Here is a 12,468-nt window from a genome sequence, read left to right as displayed (position 1 = left end):
GTTCCGTGCCGAGGCACCAAAGACATAAGCGGTGGGGATAGCCATTTTTGCTCCTCAGTTTTGACATTTATTTAAACCAGTCTAAAGCGATGGAGCCGATGGTGAAAACAAAATAAATTCGAATTTGATGAAGAACCGAAGCGCACCGTAATTCTCTCGAAGCAAAAGCTGCGTCGGAAAAACGGAATTGAAGCCAACGGGCGCTGCGCATGCTACATATACGGTGATGTCGACCGTCGGACGGAGGCCCTCGAGGGCCATCAGAGTCGACGAGACTAGCACACAGTGCCCTCTGTTAAGGGAACATCTTTTCCGAAGCAGCTGTAGCTGGAAAGGAAATATCAAAAGGTGAGGAATACGTGGGAGGACACAATCCATTCGATGTATTTTTATAACCGTTTAAGTGTGTTGCTTGACTGCTTCACTGTGTGTGCTCATTGTGGACCCCTTACAAGCTCACCACCTCTTGCGACTTCGCCTAGACCACTCCCCTTGATACCTTGAACTGGTTTGGCTACAGCTTCCAGAGTTGTCCTTGTCCCAATACTAGGTTGGCCTTCTATACATCTGTCCATCAGTCCAGAGTATAGAAAATCAGTCCTAACACAGACAATACTCAAAAGAAGTTTGAATGCAAACAAAAACCAAAAACATTTAAAACCTATGAAGAATATTTGAATGCAGACAAGACAAAGGGCAACAGCCAACCCCAAGCAAGTACAGATGTATGAGATGCCACTGTAGGGACGGGCGGTATGGGGGAGCGGAAACAATTGTTGCCATGGGCAAATATACCTAGCACCTTAAGGTATATGCTATTTTGCTATGCTGAAAAGAACAGTGAAACAAATAAGTCCTGGCAGACAAATGTACCAGGGACTTAAAGTTGTACAAAGACTTCGACATTTTGGGGAAGATACCCGACAGGGGAGCATACCAGGCAATCTGTAAAAGTTACAAGAGCAAAAGAAAGATTGTTGTGGAATTTATATTTGAACAAGAAATCTGTGAGACCAGTGAAGACACAAACTATTTTGTGATTTCATGGTCAGCGCTCAATCACCTATGCATGAAATATTTACAATCCTTATGCTTCCAGCAAGTGACAACTTTGGATTCAGAGTGGTGGCAATGGGTTCTGCTGGGAGAGAGGGTGAGTCTACATCTAGCGATCCCTCAAGTTCCTTGAAATCGTATTGACACAACCTGAAGTAATTGAATGATTAAGATGTGGAAGGATAAAGCAAGCTTAAATTTACAGCAAACTCAAGGGAGGAACTAGGGATTATCAAATAATTTAGATATATGACTCATTGTTTAAACACAGTGGCTTTTGAAGAATTATTCTGAGGAATGATGCATTCAAAATCGAAACAACTGTAAAAGAGAAGGCCCAAGATACGTTTGAAAATGTGATGGTTTGGTTGGTCCCTTTTTGCTGTCTGATAGGTTTCTCAAGGGACATAGAATCTGATCTTTTAAAGATTGTTGTGGATATTATTTTGTATTAATGTAAATATTTTCAAGTACTTCATTTCTTGTAAGTATAACGAATAAACGTCTGAAGAAAAAAATAAAAAAACTTTAGGATAAAGAGACACTCTTGCCCTCCTACTTAAAACTCCAGGGAAGGTAAGCACCCTCTGGAACCAAGGGTCTTTTCCTTGGAGAATACATTTGTTGAAATCATTCTTAGATTTTCGGTTGTGAACACTTTTTGCTAACATCAAGTCAAAGACATTTCCCTGCACCTTTTGTTGTTTTGTTTCTAGTGCGAGGATCAGCTTAGGGTGTTTTTGGACAGAAGGACAACTTAAGTTACTGACTACTTGACGCAGACAGATCCTTTGTTTTTCTTCTAGTTAGGGAAGTTCACTAAGCTAGAGGGGCGTTTTCCCAACCCATTTCGGTTTAATAAAATGTCTGCATTTGAAAATATCGTAACTTTGTGTCTGCCTCTCATTTATGACCATCTCATAGTGGCCAGCTAAAGGTGCATTTGAATCCAAATCATCCACTGTCTGATTGAGTTTGACAATTCAGCTTCATATAAACAACCTGGATAGAAAAAGGCAGGAGGGGGAATAGGAGGTTACAAAAATCCCTTAATGAAGAATCCCTCTATTCTTATTTGCAGGCAATTATTGTGGCCACTGCTGACACAGAGTACAGAGCATTTTTAATAGGTTTTGCAAGGAATATGACCTTTCAGTTGCTAAATAATCACCTATAAAAAGGCTAGAAGAATAATCCCAAAAATAATGCATGGCTAATTCTCAACCAGTGGTTCAGACATATTTGGGTGTGCTAATTCTGCATGGTCAGGACATTTTACAAAATCCACAGTCGTGCTCTGACCATTCTATCAGATTATGTTCTGCAAAGAACCCAATAAGTATACCGCTCAAATACGGTCTCAAACAATGGATCTTGCAATACCTTCTAGGAACTGATTTGGACCTGTGGGTAACAGTCACTAGGAGACAAACTTGTGAACACAATATTTAACCATCCAAACTGACATATTTGTTGCATTAGATGGAAATGACAATAAGATCACCATATATACCAGGAAGGCAAAAAGTCCAATTGAAATCTACTTTTCTGAACAAAAGGGCGGAGGAGAGGGTCATTGCCAAAATCAATAACTTTGGCATGTGCATGGTGCTAAGTCAGCCAGGCACGAAGAGGATCGCGGTTCTTCGGTGCAAGATTCCTTTTCTGGGCCGATCCACACACGGGCCAGGCTATGAAGCGAGCTGCAGTGCAAGTTAGCGTAGGATTTTGTAGCACTCCATGTGAGTAGTTTTAAGAGGATGAGAGATACCAGAGGCCCTTAAATCAATCATGAGATCCACTCCTCCCGGTACATGTATGTGGCCCAAATATTTGTATTTGTGTTTATTTTATTTGTAAAGCGCACCAGGCCCACGGGCATCCGGGCGCATCATTTAGGTTGCAGGCATAATACAGGGTACATACAACAGGATACATAGGGAGGGGAATACAGGCAGTGTAAATAAAAGGATAATTTAGGGTAATATGCAAGTACTTTACATATTAACAAACGGGACGGGCAACTAGCTGGTTGGTACTGGTGTAGCGAGTCAGAGTGAGTTTGGGTGCTAATAATCAATGCTGGTATTGGGCTGACAGCCAGGCTTTGGCTTTGCACTTGAAGGCCAAGAAGGACGGTTCCGCTCTGAGTGGATTGGGTAAAGAGTTCCATAGTTTCGCCGTAATGACTGGGAAGCTACTCCCGCATGATCTCTGGAGGTTAAAGCGGGGGATGGAAAGGCAGTTGGTTTGAGCGCTTTGAGTGGTCTTGAGGAAGTGTGTAAGGAAAATCTACTAGCCAGATATCTAGGTGCTTGGTTCGTAAGGCTTTTGTGCATTAGCGATCGCGCTTTGAGTGAAACTGATATCCATCGGAGACTCCGTCTGGAATCTGAGATGTGGAGGTTCCTAGGGATGTTTAGTGCCGCTCTAATGGCATTGTTTTGTATGATCTGTAGTTTGTTGATGTTGCATTGGTTAGTACCGAGATAGAGGGCATTGCAATAGTCAATCTTAGACAGGACCAAGGCCATGGCTAATGTAGTGCAGTTGGCTGGTGATAGGAATGGACGACATGCTGTAATGAGCTTGCATGTATATGATGCCGCAGAGGAGACAGCGTTAATTTGTCTAGAAAGTGATAGCGTGGCATGGATATAGATTCCAAGCGTTTTTGTATCTTTGGCCACTTTGATGGTATTGCCATCAATTGTGAAGGAGTTGAAGGACGGGTCTAACTTACTAAGTCTCTGGTGGGAGCCTAAAATGAGAATCTCCGTCTTTTCATCATTCAAGCACAGTTCATGCTGCGCCATCCAAGCCTGGATGATTTGGTAAATGGAGTTGATGGCTAAAGTGTCAGTTTTGTGGTCACCTGTGATAGGGATGATTATCTGGGTGTCAACAGCATAATTGGTATATGTGACAACCACGATCCTTGTGGAACCCCACAGGTGACCGGCGCGGGATCAGCGGTGGCAGAGGGGAAAGACTCATGGATCTATTTTCCAAAAAGAGGTGATCCAGGCCGTGGCTTTGTCAGAGAAGTGGGCGGCACTTTTAAGGTGACGGCAGAGGATTTGGTGATTTACTAAATTGAAGGCTTCAGAGAGATCTAAAAAGGAGTAATAGGGCAAGCTTGCCCTTATCTTTTAGGTCTTCAATCTGAGTTTTAAAATTTAAGAGGACAGTTTCCGTGCCATAGCGAGGGCGGAAACCTGATTGTCTCAGTCCCAGGAGATTAGTAGTTTCCAGGTAATCTTGGATCTGCAGGTATGCTGCGTGATCAATAATGTTTAAGAGGAAGGGGACCGTGGTGATAGGCCTGTAGTTAGTGGGTAGGTTGGCATCCAGGGTGGGTTTTTTGAGGAGGGGGAATGACCCAGGCATCCTTTAGGTTGTCGGGGACAATCCCTGAGCTGAATGATGAATTTATGAGCATGGTAATGAAAGGGGCTAGACTGTGCGAGGCCTCCTTAATAATGGCGGCAGGACATAGGTCACCCTGACAGTTAGAAGGTTTGAGGTTATTAATGATGTGCTCAACTTTAGTAGTGGATAAAGGTGAGAAGCAGAATAGTTTTAGGGCATCGAGATTAGAGTTAGCGTTGACCTGAGGGGTCATATGCTGCACACTAGTCTGCAGGCTGTTTTTTTTGTCATTGATTGTAGTTTGTAGAGTGGTGATTTTGCCGAGGAGGGCCTTTTGAATGTTAGTACACCAGGTACTGTCTTTGGAGCAGGTGTCAGGGAGAGTGGCAGGAGACTCCAGTTCCTTTAAGATTCTAAATAACTCCTTGGTGTTTGATTGAGCTAGTTCAATGTGTTTGTTATACACATCTCTTTTGGCCTGGAATATGGCCTCTTTATAATTTAGAGTAGCTAGATTGACGCTAGATTTGTTTGCTTCAGTTGGGTTGCTTTTCCAGCGTGATTTGAGGCTCCTTTTTTCTTTGCGAAGGGATCTCGGCTGTGGCGTGAATGAGGAGTTGAGGTGGGCCCGTGGTTTAGGTTTTCGAGGTTTGGTGGGCACAATGAGGTCGAGGGCTTTCAGCATGGTCTGATTGTACGTGTCTACCAGGACAGTAAGGTCAGAACATGAGCGGGAGATAGCTGAGAGCGGGGAGGATAAGTGGGAGTAATTTGGCACAAGTTATGTTGCGCTGGTTTCTTGTAGCAGCGGCAGGTGCGATATCCGGGGTAGTATGGTTGATTTTGGTGAAGATACTGAAGGAGATGAGATAATGGTCGGTCGATACAATTTGTGGCAAAATGTTAGAGGCAGCTGAATTCTTCAGTCATAGCACGTGGAGGCAGCAATAGTTAGGTTAGCACTGCATGTGTAAAACCACTAAAATCAGTTTAGAGCAATATGTTAAATGCATTTGGTTTAGGGAAAGTGCATACAACGTTATACAGCAGAAATAGGTAAACGCAAGTCAATACTCGGCAACATAAAGGCAACAAGCAGCGCCGATAGTGGCATAGTGAGCAAATAATAGAATGACGCCTTCAGATACATACAGAGAAGAGATGCCGTAGTGGCATAGTGAGCAAATAATAGAATGACGCCTTCAGATGCATACAGAGAAGAGATGCCGTTCGAACAGGAAGAAGAGAATGTGACACGAAGCCGCAAGTGCGGCAGGGGCCAATGTTAGTTACAGGTATCTCACATTGTTATCCAGCCAGTAGGGCCCGTGATGGTAGATGTAGATAACTGGGGCAGTCAGTAAGTACTTATCCAGCGACAAACAAGTATTACAATGTAGAGCTCACAGAAGAACGGTCAGGGGCAATGTGGTGCAGAAGTAGTGCTGGGCAGCCACTACTGAATGACTCCCATTCACAGTCATAAGAACTGCATTTTGGTATGAAGGTGGCATTTGTGGGGGGAAGCAGCATGAACGGGAGGAACAGCAGAACAGATTATGGCACAGGTGTGTATTCTCCTGTAGTGAGCAACAGCTGTAGCAATGAAAAGATTGGAGGGAGTAAATCCAATTGGAACAAACGAGCTAATGTGTTCTAGGGTACAGGTCACTCTCCTCCTGTGCCACGGGAGGTTTGAGGGAGAAAATAACCATGTGACTCTGATGCACCAACAGATCTTATCCAATCCCCCATTCTTTTTGTGGAAGAAAGAGTGGTAGAAGCTAGTACCGGATTCTGTGGCGGCAGTACAGGCTCGGCTGTGAGCAACATCACCCTGATTCTATGATGATTCAAGTTCTATAATGCCATCCAAAGACAATACCAAAAAAAAAAAAAGGGATGTCTTTTTCAGCCATTCATACCTTCCGCCAGTGGTGGTGAAGCACAGAGGGGAAAGTCCTGCAACAGGAAACAATGGACTACAGGTTTGTCACTTGAAAAATCTCTCCTAATGGATGCCCTCTGGGAATCACAAAAGAAAACAGACTATTGAGGTTAAGGCTTCAGTGATGGAAGACAAACTTGAACGCTTGTATTGATGCGACAGTCAAAGAGGTAAAGTCTATTTGGAACTAGGGTTAATGACGTGGTAATGCTCACCACTCAGATCTCAGGCGATTTCAAGTCTTTTGTTGACTTTCAGATCAAAACAAACTCGAAAACCAATTCAGAGCCTTTAAAAATCATAGGTCAATCAACAGCTAGAGGACTTGGTCCAAAGTCTTTGAGACCATGTTGTGATAGAGATGGTGTTGGTTCATCGAACATTCAGAAGGCCTACTCAACAACCTAGAGGGCAAAGGACTGAGAAAAGTATAGTCATATCAGAATTTGGAAACGATAGAATGTCAGTACTGTGGTCAGTTGCAAAACATGAGATTTGGTTTCGGGTCCAGAACGTCCTAATCTTTACAGATCTTACTAGAGTAACCCTGTGCCATAGAATTTCACATTATTAAAATAAAAATCTGGTGGAGGAGTGTTCTGTATCCAGCTAGACCCATCAATAAGGATGGACAAAACCATTTGTTTACATTGTTAGATTCTGCCTGCACGTTAGACGGTCTTAAAGAGTGTGGCTTCATTAAGCTGACATACTCACCCACTTGCTACCAAAATGGAGTAGTCGGTCAGAGATCATAATGTATATGGGTGTATGCTCTTCCACTACCGCTGTGTGAAATTATGAATATAAAATAACAGAGGGCATTAGCATAATTTGGACTAGGAGTTCTTAAATGTACACCTATTGTATCCATGCTTTGCCCGCCAATAAACAGATGCTGGGGGGGGCGGGGCAGTAACAAGACCATCTAAAGGATGATGTATATAATGAAATAGCCATTAGTGGGATACCATTCACTGTACAAACATGAAATATAATTCAGTGCAAATATTTTGATATAGATATGACAATGCATTACTTACCGTAAAAGCATTTCTGATGGTTGTATCTGCTTAGATTCACATGCTGTGCATAGGTCCGACATCCAGTGGTCACTGCAGAGTATTGCATTTTGTTTTTCGTAGTCGAAAAGGGACGTCGACAAGGCGTGTCTGAAATACTATCCCTATAGTGACGTGCGTTGTACCCACAATCCCCCACGCGTCGAGGTCGAGGAGCAATCCATCTAGAAATAGTGGACTTTGAAACTACATCCCCTTCTCTTCCTGCTGCCACTGAGATGAAGAACTGATTAGTCTTCCTCAGTGGTCTGGTTCTTTCCATGTAGAACATGACCGCTCTGCGCACATCTAGTGTGTGCAGAGTTTTTTTCTCCCAAGTTGGAAGGATTTTGAAAGAACGTTGGCAGTTCTATAGACTGGTTTACGTGGAATTTCGAGATGGATTTCGGAGCAAACCTTGGGTGCGTGCGTAGAACCACCTTATCTCTGTGAACTGTAACGAAGGGATCTAGAACAGAAAGAGCCTGTAGTTCACTTACTCTCCTGATGGAGGTGATAGCTATTAGAAAAGCAGTCTTAAGAGTGAGGTGTTTAAGAGATGCTTTGTGCATGGGTTCGAATGGTGAGCCCATGAGTCTGGGAAGTACCACGTTAAGGTCCCATCCGGGAGCTGGGTCAGCTATCGGGGGGTGTATTCTCTTTACTCCCTCCATGAAGGCCTTTATAACAGGGATCTTCCACCACGACACTGAGTTGGGAAGTGGTGTATGCAGAAAGTGCCGCTAGGTGGACTTTAATGAAATTGAACACTAGACCTGAATCCAATAAGTGGGTCAGGTATAGAATAATATGTGTGGGAGAGCAGTCAATCGGGTTGATGCCTTTTCCTCTGCACCAGATGACAAATCTCTTCCACTTGCTAGAATAGCAGGGGCGAGTGTTAGGTTTCCTGGGTTCCCTGAGGATGTCCATGCATCTCTGCGGGAGCTGTAGATGTCCGAATTCTATGATCTCAGGAGCCAAGCTGCTAAGTTCATGTTCTGGGGGCATGGATGCAGAGTCCTGCCCTTGTCTTGTGACAGCATGTTGTAAGGGCAGGGGAGTTTCACTGGGGGAGATAGAGACATCTCCATCAAGTGAGCGAACCATGGCTGTCGGGCCCACATTGGGGTCACCAGTATCATGGTCACTTATTCCTGGTGCATCTTGTGCACCACCTTGTTGAGAAGGGGAGTCGGGGGGAAAAGCGTAAACAAATTTCCCTGACCATTGCATCGACAGACCGTTCCCCTTGGATTGGTTCTGGGGGTACCTGGAGGCGTAACTTTGGCATTGTGAGTCCCCATTGTGTGAAGACGTCGAAGACGATGTCTTCGTGCAGTCGCCATTCGTACTCTTCGGGCAGGGGGAAATCTCTGCTGAGTTTGTCTGCCAGCAGATTGAGTTCCCCTGGTACATGTTGTGACAGTAGGAACATGTTTTGTCCGAGAGCCCACTTCCATATATTTTGGGCCGGTTTGGACAGTCCTGGAGAGTGGGTGCCCCCCTGCTTGTTGATGTAGTACATGGCTGTGGTGCTGTCTGTAAGGACCAACACAGTCTTGCCTTGTAGGTGTTCCTGGAAGGCTTTTAGCGCCTTGAACACAGCTAGTAGCTCCAGTAGATTTATGTGTTTGGATGCTACGTTCGGAGTCCACACTCCGTGAGCAGTCTGATGGGATAGGTTAGCCCCCCCCATCCTGTGAGGGATGCGTCTGTGGTTAGAGTGGCTTCGGCCGCGGGTGTGGCAAAGGGTTTCCCTCTTTCCAGGTTTTCCTTTGTCCACCACCGTAGCGAGAGAACCAAGGCCTGCGAGACGACCACTAGATCGTCCCATAGTCCGCTGGCCTGACACCACTGGCTGTTGAGCCACTCTTGCATAGGGCGCAGGCGCGCGTGAGGTACCAAATAAATACACGACGCCATCATGCCTAGCAAGCGCATTGCTTTGCGTACCGTCACCTCTCGACCGGTCACATATTGAGGGATCTGAAACAGCATGTTTTGGACCCTCTCGTTGGAGGGGAAGACGAGGCCGTCCTTTGTTTGAATTAGAGCCCCTAGGAATTGTTTGATTTGGCTGGGGTCTAGGCTGGACTTCTTTTCGTTGATGGAGAAGCCCAACTGGAACAAAAGGTCTACAGTCTTTTGGGTATTGGAGAAGCATGTTTCGTAAGAATTCCCTGTTATGAGCCAGTCGTCGAGTTAAGGGTAAACTGGGATGGACAACCTGCGCAGGTGGGCCGCTGCCACAGCCAGTACCTTCGTGAATACCCTTGGTGCCGATGCTATGCCGAAGGGTAGCACTCTGAACTGGTAGTGTTTGCCCTCTATCATGAACCTGAGGTATCTTCTGTGCGCTGGCAACATTAAAATATGAAAGTATGCATCTTTCATGTCCAATGTTGTCATGTAATCTCCCTGTGATAGCAGTGGGATCACTTCCTGTAAGGTCACCATACGAAACCATACGAAACTTCTGGGGTTTGATAAACTTGTTCGCTGGGCGCAGATCTAATACAGGGCGCATGGTTAGATCCTTTTTGGGTACAAGGAAGTACACTGAATAAATACCTTCCGTTACCTGAGATAGAGGCACAACCTCTATGGCTCCTTTTTCCAGCAGTAGTTGTACTTCTTGGAGAAGGATGGCAAGGTGTTCCGGTGTCATGCGTTGTCCCCTCGGGGGTCTGTATGTTGGGGAACCGTTGAATTTGATGCAGTATCCGTGGGCTACGGTGGAAAGTACCCAGCGGTCTGACGTTATTCCCTCCCATGCTGGAAGAAAGGATGTTATCCGGCCCCCGACCGGTGTTGCATGGGAGGGGACGCGAATCTTCGCGTCACTTGATGTTATTGGGGGCTTGGGAGCCTCTGGGGGTGGACCCCGGACCTCTCCCTTTGCCACGGCGCTGGCCTCTTTGGCTGTACTGCCCACTATTGGTCTGGTAATTGGTGGCAGGGTACCGTTGCTGCTGATTCTGCTGTTGGCGTTGGCCACGAAAAAAGCGTTTGTTGCCATAGCCGCGTCTGGTAGTGGGCTTAGAGATCTGGGTCAAGAGTTTTGATAGTATCAAACTCTTTTTTAGCCATCTCCAGAGCCTCATCCACCGCTTTCCCGAAGAGGTTAGAGTCTTCAACAGGTTTATTTATTAAAGACGCCTGTGTCTCCGGTTTGAACCCTGAGTTGCGCAGCCATACATGGCGTTTTAGGAGTATTCCCTGAACCAGGGAAGGTCCCGCTGTCTCTGCAGCATCCAGAGAGTTCTTTACACTACTCTGGTTGACCTGGGTTCCTTCGCCAATAGTTGATAGCAGGCGTGTACGTAGTGGTTCCGGTGCTTCTTCGGCGTCTTTGCGCAGTTTGGCCCACTGCGCGTCTGCGTAGCTAGCTAGCAAAGAATTGTTGTTCGCAATTCTTGCCGAAAAGGCAGCCGAGGATGTGACTCTCTTTGCAAGGGCATATAACCTCTTGCCCTCCTTGTCAGGTGGTGCCTCGCTGGTGGACAGCGGCACCCCTGCCCTCTTCCTTGTATTAGTTACTACAAGGGAATCCGGAATGGAATGTCCCCTGATGTACAGCGGGTCTGAGGGTGAAGGAGTGAAAAGTTTTTCAATTCTGATTAGTGCGGGTGTGGATAGCGAAGGGATGATTCTTCTCTTCACTGAAGCGTGGCTGACCGGGGGTTTCTCCTTAATTACTCTTTCCACAAAGTCTATTTCAGGAGAGATCTCCCCAGTGTCCAGTTCGAAATGTGCTGCTGCTCTGCGCAACAGGGCATTGAATGTGGGCTGATCGTCAATGGGAGACGTGTTTCTAACAGGTGAATTGTCAGGAGGATTTAGGTTCAGGACATCAGTGTCCGAATATACTGATGGGGATTGCCAGGGATGAGAAGGTCCTTCTTCTGGATTTTCTCCGAAGCCTTCTCCTACCATGTCTGGGCTGTCTTCCAGACCTTCCTCCTGGTTCTGTCCCTCTTCATCGTCCACAAATTCATCCTCCTCCTCCAAGTATTGTTCCTCACCAGTGAGGTCATACACATTATGGAAATCTGAGGCTGTGTCCTGCTGGGGATTGAATAGTCTCGGATATTTGGCCCTGGGGTCCTCCTGAGGCCCTTCTCTTGTTCTCTTGGGAGTAGGAGGGTTCTGGGTCTTCATAAACCTCTCCATTCTCTCCATGCAGAGATGGAGCCTTTCCATGGTTTCATGGGGTACCCCTGAGCGGTCTAGCGGGGGAAAATTAGTGTCATCTAGCTGAAAACGGCTCGACCTCTCCCATAACGTCGAGGAAAGTGTCCCGTCGCCTTCCGAAAAGCCTTCCGGTGTGCTGGGAGTCCCCCCGACTGAAGGGGGTAGTCCCCGTCTTTCTTCGGGCTTTTTCGGCGTGTCTTTCGACCTTTGCGTAGCGCTCGACGTGTCTTTCGGTGTACGCTTCTGGGCGTCGGCTACAACGATCCTCGCCAAGCTCTCTGCGACTCGTTTGTCAGCGGAGGGCTGTGGTTTCGACGTTACCGGCGGCGTGCGCTCTCTGCTGGTGCGCTCCGGCCGATGGTTTGGGGGCAGCGCCCTTATTTGCCGAAAGCCCAGTCGCGGCTGCGGTTGCGAGAGGGGCTTCGAACCTGAACGGTCCGAGGAGGCCGCCGGTGGAACCTGCGACTCCTTGGGCGCTGATGCTTTCTTAGTCTTCGACGAAGAAGAGCCATGGGTTGTGTGCTTATGTGTGGTATCGTGTGCGTCAGTGTCGCCGGGGTGTTCATCCCCATAAGCAGGGCGTGAGCCGAGCCCGTCGGGGCCGGGGACAGACAACGAAGAGCGCGAGCGCTCTTTAGAGGGGTCTACGACTTCCGTAGCGGAGGTCGCGTTATCACGTTCCTCGTCACTGTCGGTGGTAGCAGCGGCGGGTGAAGAATCGGCCTTCGACATAGCGTAGGCCGCCCACCTCTTGACCCTACGATCTTTTAGAGTCTTTGGCTTAAGAAGCCGACAAGCCGTGCAACCCTCCTCTTTGTGATCGAGGGGCAAGCA

At 46.7% G+C, this 12,468-nt stretch overlaps 1 protein-coding gene across 1 annotated transcript in view; it reads right to left on the bottom strand.

Annotated features, from left to right (window-relative positions):
- PNPT1 (polyribonucleotide nucleotidyltransferase 1) overlaps nucleotides 1-12,468 on the bottom strand; it is a 1,336,943-nt gene that overhangs the window by 1,213,538 nt on the left and 110,937 nt on the right. The gene's annotated exons all lie outside the window — the stretch shown is intronic.

The sequence above is a fragment of the Ambystoma mexicanum genome, chromosome 4q (assembly GCF_040938575.1).
Source record: "Ambystoma mexicanum isolate Mex_15411 chromosome 4q, UKY_AmexF1_1, whole genome shotgun sequence".
NCBI classification, from domain to species: domain Eukaryota; kingdom Metazoa; phylum Chordata; class Amphibia; order Caudata; family Ambystomatidae; genus Ambystoma; species Ambystoma mexicanum.
Note: the sequence above shows the minus strand (reverse complement) of the source record. Positions and strands in the feature narration are given on the sequence as shown.